Source organism: Macaca thibetana, chromosome 1 (assembly GCF_024542745.1).
Source record: "Macaca thibetana thibetana isolate TM-01 chromosome 1, ASM2454274v1, whole genome shotgun sequence".
Lineage (NCBI taxonomy): Eukaryota > Metazoa > Chordata > Mammalia > Primates > Cercopithecidae > Macaca > Macaca thibetana.
This window is the reverse complement of record NC_065578.1, coordinates 53,773,042-53,782,396: the sequence shown is the minus strand read 5'-3', so window position 1 is coordinate 53,782,396 and position 9,355 is coordinate 53,773,042. Positions and strand designations below refer to the sequence as shown.

At 46.9% G+C, this 9,355-nt stretch overlaps 1 pseudogene; it reads right to left on the bottom strand.

The window, feature by feature from the left end:
- Positions 1-6,776: 6,776 nt before the first annotated feature.
- On the bottom strand, positions 6,777-7,739 carry LOC126962424 (heterogeneous nuclear ribonucleoprotein A1-like; annotated as a pseudogene).
- Positions 7,740-9,355: the final 1,616 nt, after the last annotated feature.

Below are 9,355 nucleotides of genomic sequence, written 5' to 3'. Positions count from 1 at the left end.
ACCTAAGTCCAAAGCCCACAAATTTACCACCACCCTCCTCAACCTGCTTACAGCTTATGCTGACCAGCCAAAAAATTCTCTAGGGGCTCCCAAATCCCGCAGGCTCATCTCTAGTGTGAGGGGAGCTTGTGGTGCCCTCAGCCCAAAGGCCCAGTCCCTGAGTGGGCCTCTGGGGAGTCTCACATCCAGAGAAAGCCTGCCTCTTCACACCTGTGAACCCAGAGGATTTTCTCTTTCAAACACTCCTTTTCCCAGACTACAACCTTCTTCACCTGGCCCCACGGATCAGGCCTTTCTGGCTGGAGGCCAAACATCTGCATTAATTCTTCTGGTCCATGTCTTAACTCTGCCTCCCCACTCAGTGACAAAACACAATGAAATTATCTCCACTTATATTCCACAGTGATTCTAGGTTGTCGCTGTCAGGCACGGGTCTGTCTCTCCCACCAGACTGGGAGCTCACATGAGCAGGGACCTCTTCTGAGTCATCTGAGTCTCCAGCACAAGGCCTGCCCAGAGGAAGGGTTTAGTGACTAAGTGAAGAATAAATGAATGAATGAGTGGGTTTAAGGGCAAAAGAGGAAATGAATGAGTGAATAAATAACCAAACTCCCAGGAATTCCCTCTCCTGGGTCTTTGGCCTTCCCAGACAGGACCACAGACTCTCTGGGGAGGAGGGACCTCTGACACCATCTACACCAACTTCCACTTACAGTACTGTCCTAGCCGAACTCCTGCAGCTCCTACCAGAACCTACAGCTCCACACACACACAAGGGCCAGAAGGGTCTTGCCATGACTGTGGCTCTGGGCTGCTCAGAACAAGGCTGCTCCTCTCTCCTGTCCTCCACTCAGCCCTGGCCTCCCTGTCCAGACTTCTTTCTTCTGATCCCCTAATGCCATTAATAGAAGTGCCCACTGCTCCCTCACACCCCTGGAGTGTCCTTTGTTTCTTCTGTTCCCTCCACCCCGATGCCCATTTAATAAGTCTACATCTAAACCCTGCCCACCATCAAGGCCAGCTCAAATGCCACTGCCTACAGGAAGCCTTCTTGGCCCCTCCCAAGTGGAATTACATTCTCCCGCTATGTGCCCCAACGCCTGTGCACACACACAGACACACACACACAACACACACACACTTCACAGCCCTTTCTCGGAGGATTTTCTCTTAAACTGGACTGATTTGTGGTAATTCCCCCTTTTTGACCTTGAGCTAGCCAGCATCAGGGATGGGACTGACCCATCAGAGTATCCTGGCCCCTCCGCCTGAACACTCAGGGCCTTGAACATAGTAGAGGCTCAGTAAGTGTCCAGAAAATGAATGAATGAGTAACTGCAAAAGAATGAAGGAATGTATGTGTGAGTGAAAAGAAGTAAATGCATGTGTAAATGCATGCTCAAGTGAATGTGTGGACGCAACAACGTTCTCATTCCCTCCTGTTCTCCAAACTAAAAACTCCCAGTTGCCCCTGGCCCCCTCCTAGGGGCCCCTTAGGCATGGCATGACAGAATAAAGGAAGTTGTGGGATAAATGTGGGGGAGGGGGACAAAGGAAGGAAGGATAGAGGAAGGGGTTAGTGATACCAGCACTAGAGGAAGTGGAGGTGACCTGGCTTCAAAGCCTGGCGCTCCTCACAGCCCCGTTTCTTTATGGAGAAGCTGGGGCAAGGAGAGCAGTGAGAAGCCAGGGGAGGGGGAAAGAAGATACAGCCTGGTGGGGATGGAGGGCGGGAACGCCAAGTCCGGGAGGCCAGATTCAGGATGGATGAGCAGGCTGTGGGGCCCAGCCCTGAACTCATCCTGCCTAGGGGCCTCAGATATGCCCTCCCTCTCCGTCTCTCACCACCTCCTCCTTTGGGGACTGGAATCCCCTCGCTGGCCCAGTTGGCCTTCTGGATCCAGAGTGACTTCCCAGATTTGGCACTGGCTCTCGAATTGCTCACAACGGGGGCTAGCACTCCTCCCAGCCGTCCCGTCCCCAGATGAGTCAGCAGAGGCTGCACCCTCTGGCCTCTGAGTCTTGCGCCCCAAGGTCCTCTCCGGAGCTAGCCTCTGCAGCGCGTCGTGCCGGGTGACCCCAGCCCGCCCCAACCCTAGTGAGAGACCCATCCCAGCGTAAATCCCAGGGTGCTTCATGCCCCAGCCTGACAGCAAGACCGTGCAAGGCAGCACCTGTCTGTCTGGAGGCCAGCGCCAGGTTACAGGTTGATCTCCCCAGGCAGCGTGCTGGAGCGGAGGAGGAGCCCAAGAAACGTGGCCCTTCCCCGGCGGTGGGCAGGGAAGCGGCTCTTACCCAAAGGATGGGAGGCTCCGCCCCGGCGGCGTGCAGGGCAGAGGCCGAGGGAGCCCGCTGGGGGCGTCGGGGGAGCGAGTCCGCGGGGAGGGGCTCAGAAACAAGCCCGGTGCGACGTCCCAGAGCACAGCCGGAGGCAGGAAGCTGCGGACAGGCTGAAGGGAGGCGCGGAGGCGGCGGCGCTGCAGAGTTCCTGGACGGCTCTGCCCCTCCCGGCCCCTCCCCGGCGCGGCTGCGGCACCCGGGGCTGCCCAGCCTGCACATCACACAGGCCCGGGCCCCGCCGGCGCCAGGCTCCCCACCCGCAAGGCGTCAATCCCCGGGCGCTGGGCACAGGCGGAAACGCGGGCGGCCGCACCAGGCAAGGTCCGGGCGGAGCGCCCCTGAGCCGCCTTCTGCAATGCGGAGCCGGCCACTCAGCCTTCCAAAGGGATATTTGCTATTCGTTCACACCTTGACTGAGCACCTACTATGGGCCAGACCCTGCACTGTGTCCTGGGATGACGTTCTGAGCAGGATGCACCGTCCTTGCCCTCGTGGGTGTTGATAGAAAGGGGGGAAAAAAGTGGATAGTTTTGCACAGCACAAAACAAATGCATACCGCCCATGTCTTTCCTCAGAGAGAAGCTAGACTAGAGCTGGCAGACGCAAACGCGGTTGGTAAGAGACGGTGGTACCCCTCCCTCCCCCGTGTATGTATTGTTATGTAAGAGATGATATGAAATCTACAATGTGTGATCACCGTCTCAAAAGAGCCGCGCAGAAAAACGTCCATCAGGCCGGGCGCGGTGGCTCACGCCTGTAATCACAGCATTTTGGGGGACCGAGGCAGGTGGATCACCGGAGGTCAAGAGTTCGAGACCAGCCTGGCAACCATGGTGAAACCCCATCTCTACTAACCATACAAAAAATTAGCCGGGTGTGGTGGCAGGCGCCTGTAATCCCAGCTACTGGGGAGGCTGAGGCAGGAGAATTGCTTGAACCAGAGAGGCAGAGCTTGCAGTGAGCTGAGATCGCGCCACTGCACTCCAGCCTGGGCAACAAGAGCAAAACTGTTTCAAAAAGAGAAAAAAGAAAAAGAAAAACGTCCATCATTGTCATGTTTGGGATCTAGGCTCAGCTGGCAAACTTAGAAGGGTCCTGACAAAACACAGTGGTGATCCCTTCTAAGAAGGAAGTGAATCCCCGGAGGAGGAGACACTTGGCAAGTACAGTGCATTCCACACACCAGAACCAGGGATTCAGAGGGGGCTAGGCATTCCAGGCACCCACAGAGGCTGGCACCTGAATTCATCCTGCCCTGGCAACTCTGGGGAGAAAAGGGCAATTTATGTACAAAGAGAGCAGCCGTTCTGAGCTTGGCCACCTGGGGCCCAAGCAGTCCTCCTGTGGAGGGCCTCTCAGTGTAACCAAAACGGGGGCCTTGCCTTTGTCACTTGCTTCCACCATCTTCTGAGAGCACGGTAAGGGTTCAGTGTCATGGCAGAATGATGAACACCCCGTGCGCAGGGCTTTGGCAGCACCCTGGATGGCCACTCCAGCCATCTCTTGCTCAGCTGTCCTCATCAGTGTTGGAGTCTCAACTCAGCAGAGGCCCCAGGTGTCAGCAACAACAAAGTGCCTACACTCCGGGCCGAATAAAAACCCCTTCCTTCTTTAATCCGGTGCCTAAGGAGTTTTGTCTGTGGCTCGTTCTGTTACAAAAGGACATCTTAGATCACTTTCCAAGTGCAAGTGAGGCACATGTGGGAACACCCAGAAACATATGGGGCAGGTGGACTGTGCTGAGAAGGGGAATTCCCACACTGGCAAGATGAATCTGGTCTGCATAAACCATGATTTAATTTTAATGTGCCACTCTCATCAAGTGGTGAATCCTGAGAATACTCAGATTAACCATATTGGGTATACTGTTTTGTAATCTGCTTTTATCTTTTCATGATTTTCTTTCTTTTTTTTTTTTTTTCAATCGTAGAGATGGGATCTACCCATCTGTCCGGGCTGGACTTGAACTCCTGGTCTCAAGTGATCCTTCCTCTTCAGCCTCCTAAAGTGCTGGGATTATGGGCGTGAACCATTATGCTGAGCCTTTCCATGATTTTTATTGCTACACAGTATTTCTTTATGTGGATTTATTTCCATTTATTTAGCCAATCGCTTTCCTTTTCTTTCTCGACTCACTGCAACCTCCGCCTCCCGGGTTCAAGCAATTCTCCTGCCTCAGCCTCCTGAGAAGCTGAGACTACAGGTGCTCACCATCATGCTCAGCTAATTTTTGTATTTTTAGTAGAGACGGGGTTTCACCATGATGGCCAGGATGGTCTTGATCTCCTGTCCTCGTGATCCACTCACCTCGGCCTCTCGATCTCCTGCCCTCGTAATCCATCCACCTCAGCCTCCCAAAGTGCTGGGATTACAGGCATGAACCACCACTCCCAGCCTGTTTTGTTTTTAATAGCTTTATTGAGATATAGTTAATTAACTGCACATATTTAAAGTGTGCAATTTGAGTTTTGATATACTTATATAATATATACATATGCATATAAATTACATATATATACGTGTGTGTGTGTATATATATGTATATATCTCCATCATCTCATTCGTCACCATGTCAAGGTAATGAACATATTCATCACTGCCAAAGTTTCCTCATGGCCCTACACTGCCCACTTCCCCACATCCCCAAGCAAATAACAATCTGCCTTCTCTCCCTAGATTAGTTTTCATTTTCTAGAATTCTATATAAATGGAAGCATACAGTATGTATTATTTTTGTCTGCCTTTGTTCACTCAGCATAATTATTTAGTAATTCATATGTTTTGTTGCATATATCAATAATTTGTTCTCATTTATTATTGCTGAGCAGAATGCCATGGTATGAATATAACAATTTGCTTATCCATTCGCCGATTGATAATGGATTTTTGGTTTTTTCTAGTTACTGGCTAGCATACAAATAAAGCTGGTATGAGCATTTGTGTTCAAATCTGTGTGTAGGCGTGCGCTTTTTTTTTTTTTTTTTTTTTTTTTTTTTTTTTTTTTTTGAGATGGAGTTTCACTCTTGTGGCCCAGGCTGGGGTGCTATGGCATGATCTTGGCTCACTGCAAACTCCGCCTCCCAGGTTCAAGTGCTTCTCCCACCTCAGCCTCCCAAATAGCTGGGATTACAGGTATGCACCACCACGCCTGGCTAATCTTGTATTTTTAGTAGAGATGGGGTTTCTCCATGTTGGTCAGACTGGTCTCGAACTCCTGACCCCAGGTGATCTGCCTGCCTTGGCCTCCCAAAGTGCTGGGATTACAGGCATGAGCCACTGCGCCCAGCAGACGTGTACTTTTATTTGTCTTAAATAAGTGCCTAATAGTGGCATGTAGTCCCAGCTACTCAGGAGACTGAGGCACAAGGACTGCTTAAGCACAGAGCTCAAGTCTTGAGTAATAGACTCAATTGCTTGGGTCTGTTTTTGGACTCTGTATTTTGGTTGTGTTAATCTACATGTCTACTGTTTTGTTTTGAGATGGAGTCTTGCTCTGTCGCCCAGGCTGGCATGCAGTGGTGCAATCTCAGCTCACTGCAATCTCTGCCTCCTGGGTTCAAGCAATCTTGGTGCCTTAGCCTCCCACGTAGCTGGGACTTCAGGTGTGCACCACCATGCCTGGCTAATTTTTTTGTATTTTTAGTAGTGACAGGGTTTCGCTATGTTGGCCAGACCGCTCTCAAACTCCCGACCTCAGGTGATCCACCTGCCACGGCCTCCCAAACTGTTGGGATTATAGGAGTAAGCCACGTCACCTGGCCCTATATGTCTATGTTTAAGCCAATACTACATTTCCTTGATTACTCTATCATCTTGAAATCAAGTAGTGTAGGTCCTCCAAGTTGGTTTTTCTTTTTCAAAGTTGTTTTGACTATTCTGAGTCCTTTGCATTTTACTTAAATTTTAGAATCAGCTCATCCATTTCTTTTTTAAAAGCCTGCTTGGATTTTGGTTGGGATTATGTTGAATCTATAGGTTAATTTGGAGAGAACTGAGATTAATAATTTTGATTCATGAACATGGTATATCTCTCTATCTATTTAGATTTTCTTTAATTTCTCTCAGCAGTGTATTGTGATTTCAAGCTACAGGTCTTGCATATCTTTTTTTTTTAAGATGCATTTATTCAGCATCATTATCAGACCATTACATTTAGCAATCAACAGCAAGGGTGCAAAAAAAAATCTGCATTAAAACCCTTTGTTGGAATGCTTTACACCTTCCACAGAACAGGAACTAAAATAACCTGTTAACACAATTAGTGACAAATACAGTCCTCAAGTTTTTCACCCATACACATAAGTATGGTCTAAACCATGTCTTCTTTGTAGCAGCTAGGCCCTGCTAGGCTGAGTTCACAAATCTGTTGTAACCCGTAGCTTCTCTGTCCCTTCTCTGGCTCTCCTCTCCTGCTAAGCTTTCTTTCCTGTCAGTAATTAAAATCTTCTGCCACTGGCATAGCTACTGTTGCTACTGGAACTGTCATAGCCACCTTGGTTTTGTGGTTAGGCAAAGTATTGGCCTCCACCACCGTAGGGGCCAGAGCTTCTGCCTCCAAAGTTTTCTCCCTTCTTGGGTCCAAAATCCGAAGAATGATTGTTGTAATTGCCAAAATCACTATAGCTTCCACCACTTCCAAAATTGCTTCCATCATTACCAAATCCATTATAGCCATCCCCACTGCCACCATATCCACCACCACCCTGGCTGCCACCAAAGCCACCATGACCACTAAAGTTTCCTCCACGACCAAAGTTGTCATTCACACCAAAACCACCTTCACAACCACCACCAAAGTTTCCAGAACCTCTTCAACCTCTTTGGCTGGAGGACGCACTAGCCATCTCTTGCTTTGACAAGGCTTTCTTAACTTCACAGTTGTGGCCATTCACAATATGGTATTTCTGAACGACAGTCTTATCCACGCCGTCATGGTTGTCAAAAGTTATAAAGGCAAAGCTCCTTTTCTTGCCAATGCCTCGGTCAATCATGATTTCAATCACTTCTATTTTTCCAAACTGTTCAAAATAATCTATTAGGTGATGTTCTTCAGTGTCTTCTTTAATGTCACCAACAAACATCTTTTTCACAGTTAAGTGGGCACATGGTCTTTGAGAATCTTCTCTTGAGACAGCTCTCTTTGTTTCCACAACTCTTCCATCCACCTTGTGTGGCCTTGCATTTGTGGCTGCACCCACCTCCTCCACAGTGGCATATGTGACAAACCCAAAGCCACTGGCGCACTTGGTGTTTGGATCTCTCATGACCACATGGTCCATGAGCATTCCCCATTGCTCAAAGTGGCTCCTCAGGCTCTCATCAGTTGTTTCAAAGCTCAACCCTCCAGTGAGGAGTTTCTGCAGCTGTTTGGGCTCTTTAGGAGACTCTGACTTAGACATGATGGCAGGGGGAAGAGAGAATTTAATGATCCAGGTCTTGCGTATCTTCTGGCAAATTTGTCACTAAGTATTTCCCATATTAATACTATCATAAATGTACTTTTAACATTTCCATTTCAAGCAGAAGGTTATCAGCATGTAGAAATACAATTGATTTTTGTATGTTGAGTATGTGTCTTGAAACTTACTAAACTCACATACTTTTAGCAGTAGACTTGTAATACGGTGAAACCCCGTTCTACTAAAAATACAAAAAACTAGCCGGGCGAGGAATTTTCTTTATAGATGACCATGTTGTCTGCAAACACAGTTTTACCTCTTCATTTCCACTCTGTATGCCTTTATTTTTATTCATTTATTTATTTTTAGATTTCTCCCAATTTAGAAATTTATTTATTGTGTAGAGATTAACTCCCTTCTTTATTCTGGATAGCATCTTCTTTATTCTGGATTTCATTATCACAGTTCCATAGTATGATTACACACTCTAGCATGACGTTGAACAGAAGTGGGAAAAGCAGGACATCCTTGCATTGTTTCTGATCTAAGGGAGAAGGGCACTCACTCTTTCATAATTAAGCATAACATTAGAGAGAGATTTTTTTGTAGATGCACTTTATCAGGTTTCAGAGGTTCCCTTCCTTCTATTCCTAGTTTGCTGCAAGTTTTTGTCATGAATAGATATTGGATTTCACCAAATGCTTTCCTGTATTTATTGAGATGATCATGTGGTTTCTCCTTTTTAGTAAATTAACATGGTAAATTACACTGAATAATTTTCAAATACTAAACTAATCTTTCACTCTTGGGATTATGCATTGTATAATGATGTATCTTACTTTTTATATATTAGTGGTGTTGATTTGTTAAAATTTTTTGCATCTATTTAATTATGGATATTGTTCTGCAGATTTTTTTCTTTGTAATAATTTTATCTGGTTGTGGTATTGGGGTGATGCTAACCTCATAGAATGAGTTGGAAAGTGTTACCTTCTTTTCAGTTTCCCAAATGAGTTTGTGAATTGTTATTATTTATTCCTTAAATGTTTGATAAAATTCACCAGCAAAGTCATCATTATGTGAAGTAAGCTTCGTGGGAAACTTTTGTTTGTTTGTTTGTTTGTTTGTTTTTTGAGACGGAGTCTCGCTTTTTCACCAGGCTGGAGTGCAGTGTCATGATCTTGGCTTACTGCAACCTCCGCCTCCCGGGTTCAAGCGATTCTCCTGCTTCAGCCTCCCAAGTAGCTGGGATTACAGGCACGAGCCTCCACGCCCAGCTAATTTTTGTATTTTTAGTAGAGACTATGAAATCTAAAAATAAATTTCACTATGTTGGCCAGTATGGTCTCAATCTCCTGACCTCACGATCTGCCCTCCTCGGCCTCTCAAAGTGCTGGGATTACAGGCATGAGCCACCACGCCCAGCTTCATGGGAAATTTTTATACTACATGTTCAATTTATTTAATAGATATAGAGCTATATAAGTTACCTATTCTTTAATGAGCTTTGGTGCTTTGTATCTTTCTCGACTTCATCAAAAATTTCAAATTTATTGGCATAAAGTTACTCACAGTATTTCCTTATTACCTAGTTAATGTCCATCAATCTGTAGAAA